This window comes from Leptonotus elevatus, chromosome 4, assembly GCF_054856555.1.
Source record: "Leptonotus elevatus isolate MCC_2025b chromosome 4, RoL_Lele_1.0, whole genome shotgun sequence".
NCBI classification, from domain to species: domain Eukaryota; kingdom Metazoa; phylum Chordata; class Actinopteri; order Syngnathiformes; family Syngnathidae; genus Leptonotus; species Leptonotus elevatus.
The window spans coordinates 16598300-16612497 of record NC_141242.1 but is presented as its reverse complement, the minus strand read 5'-3'; the positions used below and the strand labels follow the sequence as shown (position 1 = coordinate 16612497).

The following is a 14198-nucleotide window of genomic DNA, read 5'->3' as shown; positions in this document are numbered from 1 at the left end:
CAGGAGGCCTAGTGGCATAAGTGCCATCAGGGACGTTAACTTGCCCAGCAGACACAGAAAAAGGACATAAGGCAGCATCCCATTGGCACGTGAGAGAGAGATAAGGCGTAGCACATCGTCAACCCTCTGTGGGGATGGCCGAGCAGTCATGGAGGTGGTGTCATTGGTGTCACCGACATTTCGATAAACAGAGTCTGCTGAGAAGGAACGGAAGAGGACTTTTCCAGGTTGACCTTGAATCCAAGTCGTGACACATGCTGAAGAAACGTAGACTTGTCTTTTGTGTTACCTCAGAGTAGACAACTGTTCTGTTACAGACAGAGGAAAAAACACAATCAGTTTACAGGTACATTCATTAAAAATGGGAATTATTTTGTGGGATTAGAGTTTCCACGCTGAGAGAGAGATAGCGAAAGAGAGACGCCGATAGTTATGAAGTCCGCTTTTCATCATATTTTAATATTGTGAATATATCCTAACTGCTCAGTGTAGTTACTAAGGCCTCGATCTGAAAGATATCATGCTTGTATTACTCCAAAAACACTCACTGACTTCCCCGGGTACGTTCATTTACATTGTAAGTGTACAGAAGGACGTCAGATCCGGAAGAGTCAAATAAAGGGGGCGGAGATTTAGTGAAAGGTCTATTGGGCTCAACGCTCTAATTTGGTCATCTCAGACCCTACAGTGGAACATGGTATTGACAGGTGGCGTGCTTCTCAGTGGCAGGGAACAGGAGACTGCAAGGGAGAAATGCTGCTTCAGAGCGGATGCACTCTTAGACTAGGGCAACAGGTCACCTTTTAGTATGACAACAGCCACAAGCAGACAGCGAAGATAAAGCTGGAGTAGCTTCAGGGAAAGACTCTTAACTGTCCTTGAATGGCCAAATTTACGCTTGAACTTCATCCCAAAATCAGTGGAAGGACCTGAAGGTAGCTCTTCACATCTAGTTCCCATCAAAACTGATGTTTGTTTTTGTTTGTTGTTTTTTTTTTGGGGGCGGGGGGGTTGTATTTTGACGATGGATCTAATGAATAGTGTAAGTACCACATGACTTAGGACTGCCAGCTCAGCAGCTGAGAAACCTTTTGTTTGAATGCTAACAGGCAGGGAACCATTTCGGATTGAAAATGAATTGAAAATGGGTTGAAAATGGGTTGAACATTTTCTATACAATTTTAATTCATAATACATCTCAATTGTGTGTGGCACCCAAATTCCTCATAAACATATGCCCATGACTTTACTAATCCGCACCAGACATGGATCAGGTCATGATGGACTGCCTGGGGCACTACATGGCAGCACTGGATGCATAAATACATTTGGCCCCAGAGGCTTAAATTGGATTCACATCTGGAAACAGGAGGCACAGCCTGTAACGTCAATGATTTCATTATCCAGGGACTATGCACTACACACTCGAGCCACTTCAGCCTGAGCTAGTCCTCTTCAAGGGTGGGAAAGATCTTCCAGTCACGTGCCTGACAATGGGTCGTGTTCGATCTACATTGCTGTTCCCCATGCCATACTCAGTGATATGCAATGTAGCTGTAGTATATTTCCTTTATTCATCCATAAGAGGATAGACTATGGAAAATTGGGTCACAATTGTACTGTACGTTCCCTTTAAGTGTACTATAATTATCAAATCAATCTTACATCAACAGAACAGAACTCCCCTGAAATCCATCCCAAAAGAAAATTGCTAACCATAGTGTGCAGTTTGGACTGAGTTCAGCACAGTGGAGATGTTCAGCATAAATACTGTGCAGTGATTCTCTCTTTGTCTGCTAATATAATGTCTCAATCCATATCTCTGTGATGACCTTGATAGCAATGAATGCTATGTGTTATTTAGTTGTTTTTCATCACATTATCTCTTTATAATCAAATGCTTTATTTCCTGAGACGTTTTCATGATTCCTCTCAGGCACAGGAGGTTAGTATTTATTATTTAGCTTTGAACTGCACATTCTGTGAATATAAACTGTTTAAAACAAGATATTTTCTCTCACACACACACACACAAAATAAAAATAAAACTTGAAGCAATATGAACGATCTGCCAGATAGCAATAGGGTTAAGAAGTTGCGAGAATGAAAGCATAAATGAACCCATGTGTGTTGGTAGTAGAGCTGTTAAACTATTTAAAAAAAAAATCTGATTAATCACATCCTAGAATTTTGATTGACTAATCACTTCATTAAAATGCTTTTTATTAACATGTTTGCCTTCCAAATGTGAAGAACACCTGTTATGTGTTATGAGGACGTCTTCAACATTTTTGATCCACTGCAATCTCATCTTCCGCTTTTTCTATTCAGTGAATTACTTGCATAATTCCAAATGAAAAACAAATGACCCAACTATTTTGATAAGAACAAATGTTCTGAAAGTCATACACAAAATCCCCTCGCCTTCCTTTGTCTATCATGGCCAATGACGATGCGCGTAAAAGATCCTCCCTCGTACGATGCATGAACCAGTCACAGCGATTTCATGGTGATTGACATATTGAACAGCTAATGAGATTCTGAATACGTCGAATTCTTGCTGGCTTTTTAGTTTTTTTTCTAAAGCTGATTTGCGCACCAGAGAGCGTCAACGATGCCTCATAAAGGCGCATATCTCTTTGATCCCTTGCTTTGAAATCATGTCAAAATAATGTCTAAATGTGAATAAAGTCTTTCAACTATGTTTAAAAATAGAATAGAATAGAATAGAATAGAATAGAATAGTGACAAATTAAAATGAATTTTTATCAGACTTGACCTTAGCTTTCAAAGGTCACCCAAATGGCACAGTTTTGTTCGCCTGAACCCATGTTTTGGAAAATACTGTGCAAAATGCTAATTTTCTGTAGTATTATTGTCCAACTTGAGCTGGAATTAGGGAAGACCTCAAGCTTTCATATTGTAGTGTTTTTTAGTCCAGCACATTCTACATTCATTTTCAAGCAGGCAAAAGTTGGCTGGGTGTTGGATTATTATAATAATTATTATTATTTTGTGTGGCCATGTGTTGGAAAACATGTTTAAAAGAGTCAGTAAATCTTATTCAGATACAGTGATACTATGTTGATGTATTATTGAATATTTAAAAAAAATATGACAGCCATTGTACATTAGATTATTTCTAAGATATTTACCATAAATATATAATAAAGTTATTCCAAATATATTGTTGATTATATTATTGCATGGGTGGCATGGTGCACGAGTGGTTTGCATATCCGCCTCACAATTCAGAGGTTCGAATTGGGTCTATGTCCTTCCTGTGTGGAGTTTGCATGTTCTCCTTGTATTTATGTTCTTATTTGTACAATAATACCTGCTCATATAGTCATATATAATAAATACGGAATATTTTTCAATACAGTTCTCAATACGGTAAATTATGTATTTATTCACTACATGAAAATGGCAACAATTGCAGGATTCTGCCATATATTGTAAATGACCAATACATAAAATATAGATATTTAACATACAAACATAATATGCAGATACATACTTTTAGCAATATGTGAATACACCTAAAATGTATCATCACTCATATATTGAGAAAGGGCCGACTGTATACTGTGCAGCATTGAAGCCCTACTGTACTTCAAATTTACAAAACAACATTTCCCTCTGAGGCAGTTTACATTTTGATCGATCTATGTAACTCATACCTTGAGAAGAACGGATTCCATTTTCTCTTCTACATTATGAAGGTCAGCCAACTAACTTTTAAAGTTATTGTCATAAGAGGACACAGGAACAGTGCAAAAACATTTCCACTCTCATGCACTGCCTCACCAGATGTCTGGAATCTCTCATTTGGACTTGACAGGGAGCTACTCAGAGTGAAGCAGCAACTTTCAGGCTGTGGCGACAATCTCTCATTTTCTGTCTGCTCTCTGCAAATTCACCCCCATGTCCCACTCACATAACCCAGTAAAAGCCAGCATGTGCAGAAATGAGGGCTCCCCTCTCTACAAAACATGAATCCCTGGCAATCTTGCAGCATAGGTGCTGTCGTGAGCTCTTTCACAACCACCATTGTGCCAAGTGACATAATCGTTGCTGCTGTGACCACAAACGCGTTTCTCCGTTTCACCATTATATAAGTAAAGTAAACATTGATTAAAAGTTAATTTAATTAGATTTACTGTACTTTCCCGAAATACAGAAAGTGTTTAAAAAATAAATGGGGGGGTGGGGTGGGGGGCTGACATATCCAATTCAATCTCTAGGTGGCAAATTAAGGCGTTCATAGCTGTTTTCAGGTGAGCTAATATCATTTGTTTACATTTTGATGATGGAACACAGTATGCACCCACACACATTCCACTGCAGCCACATCGACAGCAGCATAAATAAATGATGAAAACATTAATTAAATGTTACATTACATTTTAGGTGGCCTTGATTGACTCTTCTCTCCACTTCAGTATAAATGCAGGTAATCTCCAAAAAACATGGTGATAAAAAAAAAGGTAGAGTAGATGCCACCTAGGTCGACAGAGTTTAAAGAGTGATTAGGGGGGAAGCCACAAGGTGTTTTGTTGCAATGCTTGTGAAACTCTTCAAGCCGTGCCCCATCACTCATCCGCATAGTCCTCCAACATTCATGAAGTAATTAATAGCTGAATTAAAGGGATTATACTACATGAGGGTGCCTTTGTACTGGTGACCTTGAAGAGGTTGACTAATCGCTGTAATTGAGTGCTTGTAAACATGGTAGTTCGCAGTCTGCTCCAAAATTATTTCGCTTACATTTGCTGATGACTCCTTCTTGCATTGCATTTTCAAATTGTCACAACAACCTTCATTGATTAGGTTGCCTCCTTCAGACCCATAGATGATTGCAGCGGACATGACATATTTGCGTGTCCAAACCAATAAAACGTATAATTTGGATGATGTCAACACTTCTGGTTCATGACTGGATCCTAGCTAACCAATCACAATTGCAAGTTGATTTGCATGATGTTCGTGTTAAAAATGTTACATATAAGCTTGGTAAGTTTACAACACGTTACAGCCATATTATCCCGGCGTCCACTATATCGAATAAAAACATGAGATAACCCCCCAAAATTGTTTCCCATGTTCTTCTTATGTGGGAAAAAAGTCTAAATCAGCACTAAATAAATAAATAAATTGCCAGCAGAAAACATGTGGGTCTGAAGGGGTTACAGGGGTGTTGTGTGTTGTTTGTGTGTGTCTATTAATGAGTTTAGGTAGTGCTTTAGGTTCAGTGAGATGAGATTCTTGCTATTCCACACTTAAAATAACACTCTTAAAGTTCCACGTGAGATTTCTGCCTTGGAGAACTTGTTTTGAGAATTGTGTTGGAACACCATCTTTGTGTGTGGTGCTCTGTGTTGAGATTATTGGCGCACACTAGTGATGGCAAAATGAAGCTTCATGAAGCACTTGTGATATTTTTTGACTCCTCTAGATGGCACTCTTGGTTGAAAGATGCAGTGGAAATGTAATCAATTTCCTTTGCACTAGCCTTCATATTTAAACCAAGAGCACCATCTAGGGGAGTCAAAAAATATCACAAGTGCTTCATGAAGCTTCATTTTGCCATCACTAGCGCACACTACGCGCAGTAACACCAAAATGTTTCATGCCTGATTTGTATGTTCCTGTGTGGAGTCTGTATCGGAAAATGAATCTAAAAATGTGAAAAATCCAATAAAATTTGACGAAATTCAATAAGGTCCTTTAAACGGTGTTACCTCCAGTGATGCCACCCATCAAAACTGCTGGAAAAAGGGTTTCACCCCACCTTCCATTGTCTGCAGTACAACACCATTTTTAGTACACTGTCAACACGCGCTGCATTTATTATCAATTATAGTAACGCCGGCCCGAATATATTCCCACAGTTCCCAAGCCACCTGAAATGGAGCACAGTGTTGTGATATATTGGTAAACTGAGACGTAAATTTGAATTATGAATTTGCACTTCACTAAAACTGCCTGGAGAGCGTAGATGCGCTTAAAATGCTGCAGCCTACATGAATCACTCGAGACAAAGGCTGTTTACAACACAAAGCAAATGTTCATGTTCAGCAACAGAGGTCGAAAATTAATGTTGAGAAGATATACGTTGTGGAAGTGCAGCGCACACAAGGACACACGCACAGGTACTTGCAAGTCCTCAACCTGGTAACTCCAAAGTGATTCATAGCTTTTCTTTTTACCTTCCCCAAACTGATGAACAGTGTAGTAAAGGGAAACATATCTAACCATAACAACTTAACAACTGTACTGATATCATCTATCTAAAGCATAGCATTTGGGATATTTTGATTCCTTAACATGGCATACTGTAATTGATTCATTAATTAGCAAAAGCAGAGACTGTACAAACCTGCATTTTACAATATATATATTAGGACATACTGTTATGTTATTGTAGTTACTTATTTATATATTTTTCCAGTGCCACTGTGTATAATTTGGAAGCTATTTTCTCAGTCTGTGCAGTGTTACACAAAACAACTTGAACTACTGTGCTGCTGCACCATAGTGGTTGTTTTGGCAGGCCACAATGCTACTGTAAATCGTCGATCCTGCTGAGTCAACTGATACAAAGTCTGCCTTCATCAGCTGATGACCCACATATTCCTGGCAATGAGAGAAATGAGCTGATTTATTTTGAGATATTGTCATGAGCGTGTGCCTTGTTTAATTACATTTTAGAGACTACAAGTACAAACATTTTCACTTTCATACTAAAACAGCAATCATCTCAACACTGCAGTTTGTGCTTAAAACACGTCTCCAGCAAAGTGTGCGGTCACTGTCATGCTATCATATCCAGTCTTCATTCATTCATAAACAGTTTTTTGTCAGGGTGGTGTGAAAATGCATTATTTTTACAATGTTGGCATACGTGTGGCACACCTTTTTTTTTAATGCAAAAAAAAGGAAGAATAAATCCTGTATTTGCTAGGTTGCTGTAAATATATCATATCATGCAACCCATTCTATCCCTGTCTTTACAAGCTACTGTATGTGGTGTTCAAATCTTGCTGTTGTTGCCTGCTCTATTCTTAACTATTGTTCTCTGCCCAAGGACTTCTATATTCACTGTGCTTTTGGAACTGCAAAAAGTCCCTTAATAGTCATTTGGGCAAAACGTTGCATTTTGCTCTCGCTTTCAGCCGACGTTGTCCTGAGTGAATTTTATATTGTTAAGTTATTAACATTGTTTTTCAGTTTTAAATTATATTTTAGCCGTTTATAATTATGTTAACTCAGTATGGCTAAATGAATAGCATTTTTATGTGTCTCACACTCCTGAGAAAATAAGGGAGTGTATGGGTCTGGTATCTGTCTCTTCCGTAGGAGACGGGCCGATGTGTGATTGTTTCTCTCTAATCTGATTTATAGCTATGGGAACTTGCTGAACTTGCAGAAGGGAGGAGAGAGGGATTTTCTTGTATACATTTAAGTTGTAACCAGGTGGGTTGTGGGCTGACCTTTTTCTGAACCCTCTTTGTGAATAAATAGCGATGTGAGCCAAGAGGAAGGAGCCACATCAGAACAGAGACATCGCTTGGGTGAATTTGTCAATGTGGACCAGAAGCTTCTGGTAATTAAATCTTTGCAAAGGAACTCCTTCAACAGAATCTCACCATTCAGTTAATTGAACACGCAAAGAGTACAATACTTAATATTGTCTACTCTAACAAATGGTGACCACCGACGCTGAATTATAACGAATGGTCTCCTCCGTTGAACCAAACGGAAGGTGTTATTTTGACGTGGAACAAGCTGCGGCGTTCAAAGACGGGCGGAACTTCTAGGCCTAAATAAATAAAGTACGGTAAGTGGAGATCTTTATCCACGTAGAAGAAGTTTTGTCTGTCTGGTCCGCTGCAGCTGGTTTTTTTGTCTTCCAAAATTGTCTAAATTTTAAAAGAGATCTGTGTGAACGAGTGTAGTTTGATGTCGTTCTATTGTGAGTTGTGATAATTCCGACGATATTGAACTAAACACGTCGTGGAGTGGTGCATTTGAAGGTGACGTAATGCAGACTCGAAGTGATGAAGCTTTTTTTGTACAGGAAGAAATAGCGGTTAATTTTTTGATTTGTTTTGTTTTTCGTCAACGCTATGAAGAATCCTTAGACCATAATATATATTGAAGATTATGGTATGCGCTCTGCTTTTTAAGCAGTTTTGGCCGATTTGGGGACGAGTATCATATTTGTTCATGGCTCTTATTGAAAAAGTCCTATTTACACGTAATATGTTTTTTTTTTTGGAAAAGCGCCTGTTTGAAATTGAACAGAAAGGGGTCCAGGTTGATTACAGCGATGATTGGATTTTGTATCACTGTATTTGCAATCGAGAGATTACGTGATTTATTTTATTTTGTAGGCGCTTCTACAATATGTAGTTTTGAGGTCAGGATTCCCGTTTGAATTCCTTTTGTTCCACGGTTGAATTCGTGAGCGCGTGACAAATTTCTTAAAAAATAAGCGCCTTGCAAAAATTTTGCAATAAAGGGAGAACAGTTTAGCTCAGCGGGATTGGGTAACCGCTGTGTATAAACGAGAGGTCACGTGATTCTTATGTCTGTCTGTGTGTGGCCATATGTGTTAACATATTGAACTATTAATACTAAAAGTGAGACGTCACTGTATTAAAACCGAATGTATACATCAAAAACTACAAACAAAAATGGAGGCGATTTCGACCCGGATACAGAATGGTTTGTCCTGAATGCGCTTCCGGTTCAGCGAAAAATAAAAGCGTCGATGAACAATGAAAAAACGAACTATGGATCGATTGTATACAAAGCTTTCGCTGGACAAAATGGTATGTCAGACTTTTGTATTTTCTTTGTTGGTAATGGAAAAAGGCTGAATTTGGTGCTAAAATGACTCCAGCATTGTTGGAGTAGTTTACGGGTGATGTGTTCGAAGTTAACCCGTTTACTGAAATTACCGTACGAAGCTGCGGTTTAAATGCTATAAGATTTGTAGACAACGAATTGAAGGAATAACACCGTTTATTTTATTTTTTAAATAATGACTGAAGAGTGTGTGCGTATGCATTTGAGTGTGTGACCTAGCTTCTAAAAAAGGTGGGGGTTTGTAAGTGAGAAGTGTGCATATGGGGATTTTGTTTGTTTTTCTTTAATATTTTAACTAAGTTTGGTGTTGTTTTGTGTGGGATGATATTGTTGTGATAGTGGCGTTTGTTTTATTAATGGGAATATGATAAAATAGGTTTTGCGATTTATAATGTTAAGATTTTTCCCCCCCTCCCCTTCCCCCGTTTCTAGGTTAGAAAAAAAGGTGGGGGCTGAGCTGTGCGCTGTGAGCATAATGTGTCCTCGTAATGGGACTCTTTTTTTGTCAAAATGGTAAGAGAGGAATGATAAACAATATAAAATAAGTAATAGTATTTGACTGAGCTAATAAATCTTTACACTTTAATGATGACGATGGTTAATTTGTTAACTTTCCCTTTTCGGGACAAATGAATAAAGAGTAATGATAAAATAATGGCATTTTGTTTGAGAGTTGATATAATTATGCCTACATCTTTATAGCTGTGGCTGGAAGTAAGATAGTTGAGTAAGGAGTTATGAATGTTTTTGAAATTGACATGTTGATAATGATTTTTAATATTTGTTTTTTCTCTGAGTGTGTCATTTTAGAAACTGATGTTTGAGTTCCAAGGCAGATGAGGGTTTGATGGCCTTCACTGATTACAAACTGCGAACGGGATGCGCCCCAGCTGCTGATACGTTGTATGGCTAGTAGCTATTTGAAGGGGTATTGAAAAAAAAAAAAAAAGAAAAATGAATAAAGAGGCTGTGTTTTTTACGAAACATTTTTGAAAAAGCAGGGAGTGAACTGTCTTGCTATGATCCCATGTCCTCAGTCTGGCATTTTTAAAGCATTGTATCAACGAATGTGCATTTTTTGATCAGGTGAGCTCTCAGAAAGACTGTGTGTCATCGGATCCACATTGCAGACAGCGTCTGAATGGATGTGGCAGAGATCAAAGGTCAAAAGCCGCAGAGCAACAGTCTTCTCGTCCTGTGCCTAAGAAAAACATGATGTTCAAATTCCTCGATGCCCAGTGACTGTGTATACGCCTCATTCTAGTGACTTCTCCCCTATGGCTGTTTTGCATCCAGAGGAAATCTAAATGCCTGCTTTGAACGTTGCTGCCACAACAGCCGCCATGCTGGCCAGGACTGAACATTGACAACAGCTGCCGTCCTGCCTTTTGCTGGGGGTCTGGACAAAGAAAGTTGGTGGTCGGAATGAGATGTGATCCATTCAGTAAAATGCTACATAGTGATATGCAAGGCATTTTAATGTATTGAGTGGGGAACTGTGATCTATAGCAAGATATTTCAGAAAATTGAAAACGACATATGTAAATTTGAAATGAGGGATTTGAGAAAATTTATTTCAATCTATAGCCTACTAAATTTTTGCCTATATTTTTGGGAGAATCAGTTTCTGAATTGGTACAATGGGAATTTTATTAATATGTTATGATATGATATATTTTTATTTTCCCCGTGAGGAACTTTTTTGGACTTCGTCCAGCTGCAGCTATAATATAAAATAAATAATAGAAGAGAATGAGTAATAACAAGTAAAAGACTAACTAAGAGTTTGATGGCTAAGTTTGATTTTTTTTTTAACAGCACTGTGATTTATAAATCCCAGAAATATTTTGTGTGCTGTGTTTTTTATGGCCCCAAAGTCATCATATATTAGTGTCTTAAGTTGTATCTGCTTATGTTTAGTTTTATAGTGTTTTGTAGCTCTTTTGTTTATCTCATAGCCTGATTTAGAGGGTTGAGTTATTTATGACGTCTTTTGAGTCATGAGGTTTTTATTTTGTCCTCCCTTTATCTTGACGTGTTTGAAAAAATCAGTGGATCTTTGTCAAATGAGGGAGTTTATGTTTATGAATTTAACCAATGTAGACGAGTTAGAAAATTAAAATCAAACTTAAAAACGAAATTAAAAAGGTTGTGGGGTATCGGCCTACACTCCAATTGACAGGATGAGTTTGAAAATGATAATCCACAGTTTGAAGAAATCTATCAGAGGAAATCGATCGCAAAGTAAGTCTGAAGCAAGCAAGGACAATAATGCATATTCGCCGAATGAAGGTAATTATATTATATTATATCTTTTATCTCAGAATTATATGTAAAAAACGTAATGTTTGGAGCCCAGTGTTTGCAAAAGAGTATAGATAATATGAATATATGTGAGTTTTTCCCAGCATGCCAGGATTCGGCCGGTCATGGGATTCTGGGAAGAGAATAAGAGATATGAAAGGCACAGTTATGCAAATTTAGAACAAATTAAGTCATGGTAAAAAAATTACCTATTATTGAACAAAACCTATTTGAAAGATAAATATTTATAAGCTCTGTCTTATATTAATGAATGAGCGAATGTCATTCAACTCAATCAAGGGCTGGGCTCTATTTTAATGTCACAAAAATAGATCTTTTCCTGTTCCAACAGCACAGGACCTACGGATCTTAATCAAATAACATTTACTAATCCCAACTAACAAAAACTATCAGGGTTTTTTCCTCCAAATAAAATTTATGTGAGTTTATGAGAAACTAAAAATGAAAAGTTTTTGCACTCAGGAGAACGGCCTCAGGGGGTTGGTGAGGAAATCTTGTGCAGTTCTCTGCACAGAGAAAATGCCACATCTGGTCTACAAGGCTTCCGGAGACGTGCCAGGCTCGGCCATCTCATCAACTGATGCTCTCAGGTTGAAAGGAGAGACGAAATTCCACAACTGGAGCATCAATCTTATCACCTCCGACCTGGAGCCACGTCAGCTGACCCAGTGATCGTTTTGGAGCGGCCGTTCCGGAGCTGCCGTTTGAGGACATCAGTCAACGGATCAAGAGCAAGTGCCTTTTCTTGGGCAATCATTCCTTTGATCAGTCACATTTTGGGCAGAATAATCCCAGGTGACAAATCGAAGAATTTGGGTAGTCTACCCCAAATTCTTAAAGAAGAGACGAACTATTGTGACACTCTTTTCATTAAAAAAAAAAAAAAAGACCTTCAAAGAACTTCATCACAAGATGGCTTCAAAGAACACATATTCGTCTGCCGATATATTGCGACACTTTTTAATGAACAACATTTTATGTTAAGCCTCACATATGCTATGCTTATTTCACTAAAAATCTTTTAAATGTATCAAATTGTTTTTTAATGTCATATGATTGCTAAATTACCTCCTCTTCTGCTAAAGGGATGTTTTAAGGATAATTATTTTTATCACACAACCATTGAAAAAAAATGTTTTAATGTGTTGAGCTCTCAAGAGCTCAAATGAGGGATTGTTAAGTTATTAACATTGTTTTTCAGTTTTAAATTATATTTTAGCCGTTTATAATTATGTTAACTCAGTATGGCTAAATGAATAGCATTTTTATGTGTCTCACACTCCTGAGAAAATAAGGGAGTGTATGGGTCTGGTATCTGTCTCTTCCGTAGGAGACGGGCCGATGTGTGATTGTTTCTCTCTAATCTGATTTATAGCTATGGGAACTTGCTGAACTTGCAGAAGGGAGGAGAGAGGGATTTTCTTGTATACATTTAAGTTGTAACCAGGTGGGTTGTGGGCTGACCTTTTTCTGAACCCTCTTTGTGAATAAATAGCGATGTGAGCCAAGAGGAAGGAGCCACATCAGAACAGAGACATCGCTTGGGTGAATTTGTCAATGTGGACCAGAAGCTTCTGGTAATTAAATCTTTGCAAAGGAACTCCTTCAACAGAATCTCACCATTCAGTTAATTGAACACGCAAAGAGTACAATACTTAATATTGTCTACTCTATCAATATATATACAGTGCAGACCAAACGTTTGGACACACACACATCCCATTCAATGTGTTTGCTTTATTCTCATTACTATTTACATTGTAGATTCTCACTGAAGGCATCAAAACTAAGAATGCACACAGTTATGTACTTAACAAAGAAAGGTGAAATAACTGAAAACATGTTTTAGATTCTAGTTTCTTCAAAATAGCCTCCCTTTGCTCTGATTACTGCTTTGCACACTCTTGGCATTCTCGCCTCTGGGAACTCCTTCAATACTGTTGGAAAACCAAGCTTCAAGAATAGTCACCTGAAATGTTTTAGTTTTTTTGTATTTTGAAGAAACTAGATCTAAAACTAACTAAAACATGTGTTCATTCTTAGTTTTGATACCTTCAATGAGAATCTACAATGTAAATAATAATGAAAATACAGCAAACACATCGAATGAGATGTGTTGTGTGTGTCCAAACTTTTGGCCTGTACTGTGTGTGTGTGGGGGGGGGGGTATGTGTATATATATATATATATATATATATATATATATATATATATATATATATATACTAGGGATGTACCGAAATGAAAAATATTTGCCGATTTTTCCCCCGAAAACCGAAAACAAAAGAAATCCATAATAAATAAATACATAAATAAAAAAATAAAAAAATGCATACCAATAAAAAACAATGTTTAACTCTGACTTACCATTAGCTACAGTCCACTCCACATTTTCAACACATATTATTACAGTAATGATTGAGAAATAAATTAGGTGGATGAATGAGAATAACCACAAGCATACAGTAAGCACACAGTGCAGTGTCATGTAATTGTGTTTGTTATTCTATGATAAATAAAGTTGTCGTTAGCACATAGACACAATGCTTTTCTGCACATTGTTGGATGTAATAATTTGGAGATGAAGCTTTACTTTTGTGAACTTTTTTGAGTGTCGACACTCGTCAGCCTCAATTGATTTGGGTCGCTGCTGATAACGCAGCTCTCATCTCGGTCATGAAAAAAATGTGTTTATCATGTAAAGGAACCGGGCGCCGTGTTGCTTATTCAACGGGGGCTTTATTTGCATTTCAGCAGCAAACAATTTGCTACGACACTTCAGTTGCAGAATAAGAAGTTCGATTGCTGTAAGATAGCGCGTAGCTGCTACACGCACACACTTGCCTTGTGTTGTCTTCCGCGTCCTCTTCTCTCGCTGGCGCACACACCATACGGAAATCACAATACTGCTTTCCGCTAACACTTTGTGCCGTTGCCATTATTCCTCTCCGCTGATTTGAGATAGCATCGACGGGGTTAGCCTCAAGACGCTAGCT

The 14198-nt window shown here is 37.9% G+C and overlaps 1 long non-coding RNA gene across 1 annotated transcript; it reads left to right on the top strand.

Annotated features, from left to right (window-relative positions):
• The first annotated feature begins 7851 nt into the window (after positions 1-7851).
• LOC147175860 (uncharacterized) lies at positions 7852-12735 on the top strand. The gene is made up of 2 exons (XR_015094667.1): positions 7852-8840; positions 11665-12735. It is a non-coding gene; the product is annotated as an uncharacterized LOC147175860 (long non-coding RNA).
• The last annotated feature ends 1463 nt before the right edge of the window (positions 12736-14198 follow it).